Source organism: Balaenoptera borealis (assembly GCF_965194805.1).
Source record: "Balaenoptera borealis genome assembly, chromosome: 8".
Classification (NCBI taxonomy): domain Eukaryota; kingdom Metazoa; phylum Chordata; class Mammalia; order Artiodactyla; family Balaenopteridae; genus Balaenoptera; species Balaenoptera borealis.
The window spans coordinates 30,569,506-30,584,353 of record NC_138865.1 but is presented as its reverse complement, the minus strand read 5'-3'; positions in this window follow the sequence as shown (position 1 = coordinate 30,584,353).

Here is a 14,848-nt window from a genome sequence, read left to right as displayed (position 1 = left end):
TGTTAGAATGGCTATTATCAAAAACGAAGAAATAATAAGTGTTAGCAAGGATAGGGAGAAAAGGGAAACTTTGTGCACTGCTTGTGGGAATGTAAATTTGTGTAGCCATTATGGAAAACAGCATGGAGTTTCCTCAAAAATTAAAAATAGAACTACCATATAATTCAGCAATTCCACTTCTGGGTATTTAGCCAAAGAAAATAAAAATGCTAACTTGAAAAGATATATGCAACCCTATGTTCATTGCAGCCTTATTTACAATAGCCGAACTATGGAAACAACCAAAATGTCCAGTGATGAATAAATGGATAAAGAAAATGTGAGGTATATATATATATATAATGGAATATTATTCAGTCATAAAGAAGAATAAAATCTTGCCACTTGTGACAGCATGGATAGACCTTGAGGGTGTTATGCTAAGCAAAATAAGTCACACACAGAAAAACAAATACTGTATGATCTCACATATATGGAATAATGAAAACAAACAAAACAGACTCACAGATACAGGGAACAGTTTGGTGGTTGCTGGAAGTGGGGCGTGAGGAAGGTGGGCAAAAAGGCTGGAGGTAGTCAAAACATACAAACTTCCAGTTATAAAATAAATATTATAAATCATGTGGATGTAATGTAAAACACGGCAACTCTAGTTAAAAATACTGTACTGCATATTTGAAAGTTTCTAAGAGAATAGATCTTAAAAGTTCTTATCACAAGAAAAAAATTGTAACAATATATGATGGTGGATGTTAACTAGACTTATTGTGGTCGTAATTTTGCAACATATAGAAATATTGAATCATTATGTTGTCCACTTGAAACTAATATAATGTTGTATGTCAGTTATACCTCAGCTTAAGAAAAATAAAAAGTGCTACAAATAAATATAAATAAATAAATGTATACAATAACTGCCTTCAAAATGAGATGTTTAATATAAATGTTTAAAAAATGTAGATCTGTATAATGAAACCTACAAAACTCTGATGAAAACAATTAAACAAGTGGTAAAAAAAAAAAAGTACAGAGGCATATTATTTTCATGGATTGGAAGACTCAATATGGTAAAATATTAATTCTTCCCAAATTGATCTGTAGGTTTAAATGCAATTCCTATCAACTCCCAACAGGTTTTTTTTTTGTCACAATAGACAAGCTTATTCTAAAATTTATATCAAAAGTTAAAGGAAGAAAGATGGCAGCAAAATGATGGTCTAGGAAGTTTCAAACTCTCGTTTCCCTACAGAAACATTCAAAACAAAAACTAATCAGAAGCTTCTAAACCAACTCTGTAAGAGCTCTGGAAAATCATCAAAGGTTTCCACAGACAAGCAAATGCCCAATTGGAAAAAATCATCTCCAAAGAGATAGGAAAGTTTTGTGGCCATTTACCTACTCTTGTTCCACTCCTCCCAACACAACAGTGGTCTTAGTCTTGAGCCAGCAGCAGCCTGGTTTCCAGTTCTCCAATTCCAACTGGTTGGAGCAGAGTAGACCTTATTTACAAATTATTGTGTACCACTATTCCAACCTGTCAGGGGGAAAACCGAAAGCCTGAAAGCCTGAAGCAAGATGCTCTTGTCTGTTTTGCATAACACAGAACACAGAAAAATGGCAGGTGCTACTTGTAAAGCTACAAGGCAACTCTAAATGAACAGACGCCTGGGTCAAGAGATTCTGGGTGGAGAAATATAATAGACCATTTAAAGCCCAAGGTAGAAGCTGGAAGTGAGACTATTTGGGAAATTAGGACTTTCAAAGCAGCCTATATGCAGGGGAATTTAGAAAGCCACACGCAGGGCCAGGCATGACATGCTCAGAAAAGTCCTGAGAAGACCTCAAGCTCTCACCTCAGGCTCATCCCTAGGCTCAGAGCAAGCCTAGCTAAGTGGTGAACAAGGACCCCAGCACAGAGCCAATCTGCCGTAATTGGTGGTGGCTGTTCCCTCTTTTTACATGTTTTTATTTATTATTTCAGCTCCTAGACTTCAAGGAAATCTCCATCAGAAAAAAAGCTGGGGGGCTGGAGTCAAGGTGGCAGAGTAGGAGGATGCAGAGTTGGCGTCTCCTCACAACTAGGACACCTACCAGGTGTTGGTGGGGGACCTCGGACACCTAAGAGGACTGGAGGAACCCCTGAGTGACCCAGTAGGATATGGAGGAGGGAAGGGGAAGGAGAAGTGGAGGCCAGATGGGACTGGTGCCCCTGAGGGGCAGCTGGAGGAGGGGAGGGATTCCCATGCACAGAGGGGCCCATTCACAACGAGGGGAACAACAGGGACAGGGAGAGACCCTCAGGGGATTGGAGGACCAGAAGGAAATGCGGCCTGCATTTCCCCCGACCCAGTGGGCCTCGGGGAGCCTGCAGATCCCAGGCCTGATGCTCCACACGACAAGGCCCCTTCTGGTCGCACTGAGCCTAGGCCCAGCACACCCCCCCCCCCCCCACACCCAGGGCCTTTTCCTTTCCCATGTTAGGGAAGTTTTCAACTATAATCTCTGCAATATTTTCTCAGACCCTTTCCTTTTCTCTTCTTCTTCTGGGACCAGTATAATTAGAATGTTGGTACGTTTCGTGTTGTCCCAGATGTCTCTGAGATTGTCTTCAATTCTTTTCATCCTTTTTTCTTTATTCTGCTCCTCAGGAGTTATTTCCACCATTTTGTCTTCCAGATCACTTATTCGTTCTTCTGCCTCAGTTATTCTGTTACTGATTCCTTCTAGTGTATTTTTCACTTCAGTTATTGTGTTGTTCATCTCTGTTTGTTTGTTCTTTAGTTCTTCTAGATCTTTGTTGAACATTTCTTGTATCTTCTCAATCCATACCTCTAGTCTATTTCCACGATTCTGGATCATCTTTACTATCATTACTCTGAATTCTTTTTCAGGTAGATTGCCTATTTCCTCTTCATTTATTTGGTCTTGTAAGTTTTTACCTTGCTCCTTCTTCTGTGACATATTTTGTTGCTGTCACTTTTTTTTTTTTTTTTTAATGAGTGGGATTTTGTTCCTCTGTTATTGATTGTTTGGCCTGAGGCTTCCAACACTGGAGTTTGTAAGCTGTTGGGTAGAGCTGGGTCTTGGTGCTGAGATGAGGACCTCTGTGAGACCGCACTCTGATGAATATTCCACGGGGTCTGAGCTTCTCTGTTAGTCCAGTGGTTTGGACTCAGAGCTCCCACTGCAGGAGCTTTGGCCTGACCCCAGGCTCGTGAACAAAGATCCCACCTTTGTGGTTCTTTTGTGAATAAGGACACTCCAAACCTAAAAGGTCATTATTTTCTGCTGGGTTCTGCCTCCACTGGGTTCCACCTCTGCTGGGTTCTGCTGGAGCAAACTATCTTTTAATAGTTTTGGTGAATTTAGCATATGACTTCAATTTTGGTGAATTTAGCATGACTTCAATTCCTCTCCATTCCCCAAACACAGACTCACTCCCTCTGCTCATCTCTAGAGAAGTCTGCAGACCTTTTGTGCTGCCCATCAGGTCTGGCCCCACCCCCTGTCCCTTTGGACTCACCACACCACACATGGGCCCATGCTCCAGGAACCTAGGGTGGCCTGCTCTCTGCTCCTTTTGTTTTAATTTGCATCAGATGTCAGAGGATGGTGCTTTTGGTTGCCCTACAACTCTCTTGGGGGGTGCTTCCTTGTCTCATTTCATTTAATCTTTACAATAAGCCCACAAGTTTAGAAATCACTTGATTGCAAGTGACCACAATCTCATGCACACTATCTGAAGCCAAAAGCAGAGGGGTTTCCTAGGAGACAAAGTGACAGAGCTAGCCTCCCCATGCTTGGAGTAGCAGAATGATGTCTCAGACCTAAAGGTACCCTCTCTGTACCTTCAGAGCTGCCTGAAGCACCATCTCTACTTCTCAGAGCAGCTGTCACATCCTCCTGGTTCCACGTGTTCCCTTTACTTGCTCATGACCCCAGCAGGACAGTCCCTAAAATGCAGCCTTCACTCCAGGAGTTCCCTAACCTTCTGGTTCTGACCATCTCGGTCCTGGTATCTCTGGTTCTTGATTTTGGTGTCTCTAATGTGTTCAGCCCAAATAAGGTCACACTTCCTCTGAATACATGTGCCCTGATCAAGTCATCTGTGTCTGGAGTAGAGGGAGAAGTGTTTCATGTTAAGAATAGGGAATGTGTTAGTGACAGCTGAATTTTCTAAGGAATGAGAAGCACCAAGATGTAAGTGTGTAGGAGGAAAATATAAGTTCTGTTCAGCCAGTGAGGTAGATAGTGCATTTATTCTTAGTTTATAGGTACAGAAACAGACTTAGAAGGTTCAGTAGCCAACCCAAAGCCACTACACAATGGCTTAGCCTTCATAGAGACCAAGAATGTATGTGTATACGTGTGATTTAGGGAAATGGAGATTTAGGTGTGTTTAGTGTACAATACATATCTATGATATATATCTATATATGTATTCTATCTCTAAGGCTTTCTTTGGTCTACCTGGATATGCAGATAGGCAGAAGGGCTCAGGGGCTGCAGAGAACTGAGTGCTGCATGCAAGTACAGGGAGAGAATTTCATGGGTATGTTTCTTCTTGAAGGGAAAGTATGTTCAATGCATTTGACATTGGCCGATTGCATGTGGTTCTAGAAAGGAAAACAGGCTGGACAGCATAGTGACTATGAGCCTGGGTTGGAAGCCTGATACTGCCCTGGGCCAGCTCTGTGACTTCAGAAAATAATACCTAATGTCTGTGTGCATCTATTTCCTCAAGTGAGCATGAGTAACATAATGCCTAGACCACAAAGATTGTTAATGCAGACTAAACAAAGTAATATTTGCAAAGTACTTAGAACCTTGCCCAGCACATAGTAAGCACCATAAGTGTATGCTGAAGAAAACCAGAGCAAAAGATATCTTTCCTTCTCTCTTTGTCTCAGGAGAGATTCATCTTCTCTTTCTGTCTCATTTAATGTTTGAAGTTCATCCTACAATCTTACAAATAACTTTTTAACCTGAATCTCTCTTCCTAGTCACAATAACCCTTTGATTTAACATTCTTACTGGGAACTATAATAGAAAACGTTTTTGCATTGGGATAGGTATATTATTTTTCGTGTACTACCTCTTTATTACATTTTGTTTCTATTATTCAGAAGTCAACATGAGTAGACTGAGAAAGTTCTTGTCTACTATCCAAAAGTAGCTTAGAACTGAATTGTGTTCCATGTCTAGTTAACATCTCAATAACTCAATAACCTTATTAAGCCACTCTTTTGTTTTTTTTGTTTTGTTTTGTTTTTAAACATCTTTACTGGAGTATAATTGTTTTCATTGTTGTGTTAGTTGCTGTTGTATAACAAAATGAATCAGCTATACTTATACATATATCCCCATATATCCTCCCTCTTGTGTCTCCTTCCCACCCTTCCTATCCCACCCCTCTATGTGGTCACAAAGCACGGAGCTGATCTCCCTGTGCTATGCAGCTGCTTCCCCCTAGCTATCTATTTTACGTTTCGTAGTGTATATAAGTCCATGCCACTCTCTCATTTTGTCCCAGCTTACCCTTCCCACTCCCCGTGTCCTCAAGTCCATTCTCTACATCTGCGTCTTTATTCCTGTCCTGCTCCTAGGTTGTTCAGAACCATTTTTTTAAAAATTAGATTCCATATATATGTGTTAGCATACGGTATTTGTTTTTCTCCTTCTGACTTACTTCACTCTGTATGACAGACTCTAGGTCCATACACCTCACTATAAATAACTCAATTTCATTTCTTTTTATGGTTGAGTAATATTCCATTCAAATCATAATTTGAAAACATACATGCACCCCAATGTTCATTGCAGCACCGTTTACAATAGCCAAGACATGGAAGCAACCTAAATGTCCATCGACAGAGGAATGGAGAAAGAAGATGTGGTACATATATACAATGGAATACTACTCAGCCATATAAAAGAATGAAATAATGCCATTTGAAGCAACATGGATGGACCTAGAGATTATCATACTAAGTGAAGTAAGTCAGACAAAGACAAATATTGTATGATTATCACTTATATGTGGAATCTAAAAAAAGATACAGATGAACTTATTTATAAGACAGAAACTGACTCACAGACTTAGAATACAAACTTTTGGTTACCAAAGGGGAAAGGTGGGGGGAAGGATATAGTAGGAGTTTGGGATTAACATATTCACACTACTATATATAAAATACCTAATCAACAAGGACCTACCATATAGCACAGGGAACTCTACTCAATACTCTGTAATAACCTATATGGGAAAAGAATCTGAAAAATAGATATATGTATAACTGAATCACTTTGCTGTGCACCTGAAACTAACACAACATTGTAAATCAAATATACTCCAATATAAAATAAAAATTAAAAAAAAAAAGCTAACAGTAATTACTGCCAAGGCAATAAAAGAAAAAAAGAAAGAAAAAAAAACCAAAAACAATCCTACAAAAAGTAGAGCCCAGACTGCTGCAATGAAGAACAAAAATTCTATGAATGTATCAGAAGTTGTAACAGAGGTATAATTTATACTTCTTCACTTTCTTTTCCAAATGCACACATTTTAACTCTTGAAAAAATGTCACTATAGACTTTTAATTGATGCAGATCATTTATTCCAAGCCCTTCAGGTTGTCTCCCAGAAGGTACCAAACTTTGGGCATTTTTGGAAATGTGATAAGACCAGTAGTAAATATATAAACGTGATTTGATTGCCACAAGTGTTGTGCTACAAAACGAGTTTCTAAATTTTATTAGGTTCTTCCCCGTATTTTTCTTTTATGCATATGTGTACTTGACAGAACCTAAGAGACATGCCTTTTCCTAGCAGCAAAGGAGTCTGGCGTGAGTTTATGGAATCCTCTTTGAGCATGCTCACCTGTTAATGTGAGAAGAGTTTCTCTAAAGATGTTGGCTGCAGAGAGTGAGAAAGAATTAGAGGGAGAGAGACAAGCAGAGAGACAGAAAGATCTATAACCTCTCATTTTACAGATGACAAAATGGAGACAAGGACTATCGTTGAAATTCAGGTTTTCTGCTCTCTTAGTGCTCTAGGATCATTGATATTATGATTACCCTTTTTGTTAGTTGTGTATTGGACAGTTCTCATAATATTTCTGTATGAATATGAAAGCAAATGGATCTGGACTTCATAAAGTGGGCTAATGTTGACTATTTTCTTTTTAAACATGTTTACATTGAGAAAATGTATCCTCTAGACGTGAAGAGAGACTTAGAATGAGGAGGTCAGAAATGCAGTCTCCTGGGGGAACGTCAGCGCACAAAATGCACCATAGGAAACTACTATTCTGATGATGCTTTAGTCAATATGCTGGGGAAGGAGGTCAAAGGGGAAATACTAAATATGCTTTCATAATTAAGAACATGTAAAGATTACTTCAATGTTTTAAAGAATAGTGCATTAGTTAGGAAAAATATTTTTCCCATTTCTACTGGAAAAAAAATTGGACTTCAAGAAAAGTTCAAATTGTAAAAAGTGAGATATATAATTGATATAAATTAATAGCAATTTTTTAATACAGCACAACTAACTTTATACCAAATAGAAGATAATATTTTATATCATATAAATATATATTCATGTCTGTTATTTTTCTATATTTTATTGTTCGCCATCTATATATTGTTATTTTCATAATAAATATAAACATTTTAAAAGTTATTTTGTTATATAAGGGGGCAAAGTTTTTTTAAAAGAAGTTCATTTATGATTTGACATTGAATGTCAAGGGAAATGCAAGGCATGATACATTGACGCAAAGAGTTTTATTAATCTATTTTCACCAACGAACTAGTCTGTGTTTATATGTTATGAACCATAAGAAGTATAGTAATAAATAAAAATAAAAAAGCACAGGGACCTCATAGTTCCCATACCAAAGTTTCAGCCATGAATCAGGTACAACAATGTAAAACCTATCAGTTACAAAAGAGGTTGGATTCAAACTGGGTTTCTGGCAGATGGGACAAATCAAGGTCACCTGTCTAGATGACTAAACCCTTTTTACTAATATTTATGGAAAAGGCACTTCTATTCGTAGCTTCTGGTGATTTTAGGAACCAAGTGGAACCTTTCTCTTCTTCCTGGGAATGTCCCACTCTTGGAGAAGAACAGACAGGTTTATTTATTTATTTATTTATTTTTCCTGTTCCTTTCCTACATTTGACATCAGTAAAAGTTTTAAATATCACAACTGATTTGGCTGTAAATGGAGAAACAGTACCAAACAAAATAAAATGAAAAACCCAAAGGACAAACAGAAAATCCTAAATAAACCCTCAAGTTTGGTCTTGGGGTTTTACATATACCAATGACACAGGAGATCATAAACAGCGTAATTATCACAGCAAGGATAGCAGTACACGGTGCACAGAGTCCCAAGATAACCCTGCCTAAACACCTGGCGGAGATCCTAACAGGTACTCTGGCCACACATTTTTACAATAAAATATCATCTTCCTCTCACCCATGTGTTCATAGCTGTAATCAGATCAATTATCCAAAATGCGCCTCAGAGGACTTTAGGGATTGTTGAAACATTCCCCATTTTTAAAGACAGAAATTCAAGACAAACAAAACACAAACTTCACTCACAAATGCCAGCATCCAAACAAACAAATGAACCTGTTCACAAATCGGGGAGAAGTCCAACAACTCTTTCCTCTCTCCAACAGTGTACCCCACTCAAATGCAAAACAAATTGGCTTATTCCAGAGAAAAAGCCCCAAACGGAGAGAAAAGAAAGTTCCCAGCTGTACACACTGGAGTGACTTACCCTACCGTATGGAGCTCGCCAGCTGCCGAATGTCGATTCCTTGTTCCAACTGCCAAGCGCTGGGGTAGCCACTGTTACTTCAGAGAATTCTGAAGGGAAGATCCTCAGTACAAGTGGTCCCGGCAGATGCTAAGGCCTTACCTGAAAATTTTCCAACTGGGGCCGGCCATCCCACCTCTGCTTGGCAAGAGGCTGGAGAGAGAAACTCGGCAATGCAGCCCCTGCCATAGTCTCTAACAGTTAGACGGACTCTCCTTGCTAACGCCTAGCCTAAATCTCCCTTCTGGAGTTTTACATTTCCTAGACTCAGTGTTACCGAGACCAAGTTGTTGGGGAAAGGAAGAGCGACTTTATTCAGAAAGCCAGCGGACTGAAAAGAAGACGAACTCACATCCCCAAGAACCATCTTGCCTGAGTTGGAACTTAGGCTTCTTTTATACTAAAAGGGGAGGGAGTAAAGTCAAACACTTCCGGGTTCCGGTCCGCCTCCAGAGCGGATGTGTTAACTTCTTCCTCCCTGCCGTCATTCACAGGTGGGCCTGGTCAGGATGTTTCCTAAGAGCTAAACAAAGGTTTTTTAGCTTAATGCTCATTACCTAGGAGGCAGGGTTCCCAGAGATGGGCCATTTTGTATAATTTAAGCTTATAGGAAACATCCCTTTAGTGACGAACTTGTAATGGAATACAGAAGTTCTCCCCTATTACATTAGCACTACCTTCTAGAACTATATTAAAAAGGGCTGATCTCTATTCCACATGATAGTCCTTCAAATATTTTGTTAGCTGTTTTACTTTCCCCAGCTCTAAGAAAGCAGCAGAGCAAGTTGGCTAAAAGTACCAGTTCTAGATAAGAATACTTGAGTTCAAAAATATGCTCCTTCATGTACTAGCTGTATAAACTTGAGTGAGCCACTAGTCTCTCTAAGTCGGCTTTGTCATCTATAAAATGAGGAAGCAGGGATAACAATGGTACCTACCTCCCAAGGTTTTTGCGAGCGTTAAGTGAGATAACAGATATTAATTCTAGACATGTAAGTACTCAGTAAGTATTAACCATTGCTGTGGTGATGGTGATTATAATTATTACTACCACTATTTACTCTTCTCTCACCCAGGCACTTCTAATCCCTTCAACCATTTCTCATTTACTAGAAACCTGGTCATCTTGCTTGTCCTTTAATGCCATCTCCAGAATTAAACAAAGGACCCCAGATGGGTACTGGCCCAAGAAGAGTACTAGACTATGGCCCCTACTTCTATAAACACAGCCTAAAATTCTGTTGCTTTTTCTGCAGCCACCTCACATAGCTCTTTCAGACTGGGCTCGAGGTTAACCAAATCTCCCAGACCCTCCTTCAGTGAACTGCTTCCTCATTCTGTCCTTGTGGAATTTTGTTTTTGGTCAAGCACAGATATAAAAGTTCATTCTTGATAAATTTTTTTCTTATTGGGTTTGTTGAATATTCCAGCCTGCTAAAATCACTATGACTGTCCTAACTCTAGCATAAACTCTGAATTATTAAGACATCAAATGTATCAGCTTTCATTGCCAGCTCTGGTGTTTCCTGTCTTCATCCATGTCTTTGATAAAATGTTGACGAAAATAGGGTCAAGATCAAAGCTTTGTAATCCTCTACTGGTAATATTGCTGGATATTAATAGTTATTGTCATGTAATACCATTATAGTTTATAAGATGCCTTTAATATACATAATCTAACTTAATCCTTATGAAGTAAATAGTGTTATTATCTTTATTTTGCACCTAAGAAATCTGTAGTTCAGAGAGTTTAAATAATGTGAGCAACGTCTCCCATCTGAGAAGTGGTATATCCAGATGCAAACCAGGGTCCTCTGACAACAAACTGAGTTGTTCGATCAATTATGAGACCACTTCACCTTACGTCATCCACCATGCATTTTCCCTCTTTATCCTTAGGCAATCCATAGGACCTTTCTCAAATGACTTACTGAAATAGAGATTTATTTCAGTACCTTTATTATATTTTCCTCCTACTGCAAGGTGCCAACAAAGCACGGGGAGGAGGGTGAGGTGGGGAGGGAGGAAGCAGTTGCTGGTTATAATCATACCTACTTCTCTGAGTTATTATTTGGATTTGACTAGAACACGGATATGGACTTGGCATAAAGTGGGTACTCACCAATGGCAGCTCTTTTCCTTATCATGGAAGCTCTCCCCATCATACCACTCTTCCTACAGGTACATGCGCAGGTGCTATTTATCCTCACTTATGGGATAAAGTGAGGATATCCTCCTTTTCTCATCAGAGCTCATCAGTGGAGCCTCTCTGTAATTAGACTTTTCATTTATATGTTTGGTTTATGTATTTCTGTTTTGTCTGCCTTTCCCTTTTTTCTTGTTGGAATATTAGGATGATTTGTTCTCCCTAGATTTTTGCATGCCTCTTTGGCCATTACCACTCCTGCCAGGGAATCATCCTTATATCCTCTGAATTTTTCAACACGCCAGTAAAAGCTCTAGGACACATGTCTGATGATGACCAGTATCTTCTTTCCTCACTGTGATAAATATAAAATGAAATAGTGACTTACTCCCAAGAGTGTAAATGACTAACTTCTACTTAACAAACCAGTTTGGGGGTTTTTGTTTGTTTGTTTGTTTTAGAATTACACTCTATTGGCTGGTTCCTGGCTCTGCCACTTAGTGTTCAGCCTTGACAATATCATTTATATTCTGAGTCTCACTACCCACAGCGGCAAAATAGGAACAGTAAAACTATCCAATGCATTGGGTTCTCAGGAGGATTAAATGAGATTATGTAGAACCCACAGCATCATGAAGGTATAAAATAAGTGCTTGCAAATGCCAACTATTATGAGCATAGCAATTAATTAGAATGTCCTGAAAACTGTTTCATTCTTTGTTGGTCTGTCTCATCGAAGGTACAAGCACTCCTAAGGAAACAAATAGTTTCCTCTGTACATTCAGGGCACCAGCTGCTGGATTTGCAGGTGGGTCTGTTGAGTTCCCTAATAGCAGACTTTGCCTAATCTCCCCTGGAGATGAAGGTACCCCCAATGGATTCAGCAGCCCACAGTCAGAGCTGCATACAAGAGAGACCCCAGGGAGGAATCTCAAGAAGGAAGGCAGCTCAGGGCCTTCTCAGAAGGGAGCAGCTGGGCAGACAGAGCTGGGCAGTTATCCAAAAGCTAGGACTTTAAAAATACCCTGGGAGAGTTCACTCCATATGGGCTGGCTCTGTGTGTCCTGGAGCATTGGGAATGGGAGGGGAAGTCCCGTCTCCTGGAAGATAACACTAGATGGGAGCAGGGCGACCTCAGAATCCTCGTAGGCAGATCCTTGCATTCTGATCATGCAGCTTCTCTGGATGTTTCCTAAGCAAGAAATAGGTCAGGCTCTTTTCTGGGTCTCACCTCCAGAGTCTGGGCTCCCCTCTGTCATAGGTCTGGCTGGTAGGCTGCCAGGGACAACAGACTTCTTGGGTTTCCACTCAAGGACAGCAGGGCCCGGCCCTGACAATATGCTGGGGTACACAAACCCTGAACCACTGATGGATGACTCAGGCCCTACCTGGGAAAGATGAACAGCATGGTAACAAGAAACTGTCTGTTAGGCAATCATAAGCTTTTCTGAGCAAATTTCAAGCTCTTGCTGGAGAACTATTGAAAAATGTGGGGAAAGGTGCATGTTGCCTAGTTCATTCTTGATTTGTGTGCTAACAGCCAGGAAGCTTATGTAAGTTGCTTGTAATACAGTAAATGAAACTAACCAAACAAAAATCAAAATAGTCCCCAAAACCCCCAGTGCTTTGGTGGTATGGGGAGCAGATGGGGGGTTGACTGATCCTGAACGTTCTGAGTTCTGACAGGTGCTGAGCCCTCAAGGTTGACCATCCAATCAACCTTTAGGTACATGGTGCTTCAAGACTGTTAGAGAAATAATCCCAAACTCACAAAACCAAAGATCTAGTTCTTCAGGAGGAGCAAAGGGCACAGTCAGGTGGGGAACTACAGGCACCCTCCACTTTGCACCACTTCACCTTTAGGAAAGACCTACATTAGTATTGTTTTCACTAACCGAAAGAAATCTGAAGAGGATTTTCGCTTTTATGAGAAAAGGTGAAAGCAAAAGTAGTGTTCGGCGTCTGTTCTGCAGTGCGCCCTTATAGAGGCAGCGCGCATCCTGAGCAGTGAACGTGGCCCCGCCAAGCTCCTTCCCCAGAAACTGCACTCAACATCTCAGCATCCAGCTGCCATCGCTTGCAACTGTGTCTGTGAGCGTCTTGCTTTACCTCCATTTATTTTGTGCACCCGTTAGTAAGACGTGCCCTAAAGTAATTGCTTCTTTGCTTTAAGTCATTTCAAATTGTGAAGGTTTCACAGGAATGTTCTACTTTGTGATGGTGAGGGAAACCTGTATCTCGAAATCTTTCCTGTAAGTTCTGCCCAAGACTTCAGGTCTTACGGGGGGAAGTGTTCAATATTTAACTATTAAGTATTATGTTAGCTGTAGGATTATTGCAGATGCTCTTTATCATATTGAGGAAGTTCCCTTTTACTCTTAATTTGCTGAGAGTTTTTGACATGAATGGGTATTAAATTTTGTCAAATGCCTTTTTTCCTTCTATTGAGATGTTTATATGTTTTTTCTCCTGCACTCTGTTAACATGGTGAATTACACTGGTAGAAACATAGACCATAGCTCAAGGGTCCAAGGCACTGGAGGGTAGACACCAGCAAGCAGTGGTCCTGGAGGGAGACCGCAGATTGTAAGAACTTTTTAGTTTTTGGTTTCCTAGTGGTAAAACTCTCCACTAATTGCCACTTGGCTCTTGTCTCCACTGCACAGCTGGTCTTCTTAATAATGACAACTCTGAAGAATATACTGTAAGACAGTGTATTCTCTTGATTTTACTTTTAAAAAGTATATATTAAATTCTGTTCAAGCACTAGCAATGCCATTGCAGCCATTCCAGGCTGCAAAGGGATTCTCTGGATATGTCCAAAGTGTATGTTTTTATGCCTAAAATCTGTGTCAGTTGCTAGATAAGATATACACTAGACAGGCACATATAGAGGAAGAGCTGGTTAGTTTTCTTTAGGAAGAAATGCTCACCTGAAGGAGGTGAAATTTTCTGTTTACTGTTTACTTTTCTGTTTCAGTTTACTCATCTGTAAACTGAGGTGCAGAATGCCCACTTCAAAGGGCTTTGGGAGTTTAGATGACAAAAGAAATGACCACATCCAACACAGCTTAGTATATAATAAGTGCTCAACCAAAGTTATTTCTTGAATTAGTTAGAGATTGCATTCAGTCATAGGTAAGAGTCCCCAGTAAAAGTAGCCTTAAAATATAGAGGCTTATTTTTTCTTCAAGGTTACATCCTTGAAGATGATAGCTGCAGCTCCTGCCATCACAACTGCACTATAGGAATTCTGTGTTTTGTTTTGTTTCATTTTTTCTTTCTTGTAGAACTTTAATGTGTCATTCCATTGTCTTCTCATCATAATGGCCTCCATTATTCGTGATGAGAAGTCAGCCATTATTCAAACTCTTCCTTCTCTTTTTTTAGTATATTTTTAAAAATATGACAGCTTTTATGATTTTCTCTTCACCTTTGGTTTTCAGCAGTTTGATTACATTTTACCTAGATGTGCTTTTCTTTGTATTTAAATTACTATTAAGTCATTGGTGGGGTCTTTGGGTCCTGTCAAACTTTTTTCTGGGTCTTTGGGTCCTGTCAAACTTTTTTCATTCTATGTTAGGGCAGGTCTGTTTCAGTTTTGAAATTAGTCTTAGAGCATGGCCCTCATCCCTAAGTTATGGTCTTTCTGGAGTAATAACAATGTGTGCATTACTCAAGGAGGTGTCTCCACTCTGGCTGGTCTAAAATCCCAACATCTCCCAGAATCATTTTTCAGCTAATCTCCTCAAAATATTTGATCTCTAAAGTCTAGCCCTTTCATACATAGTCTGGTCCTCAGCCCAGAAATTGAGGTGAATTATCATGCTGACTTCTGAGGTCACCTCTCTGTACAGCTCCCTTT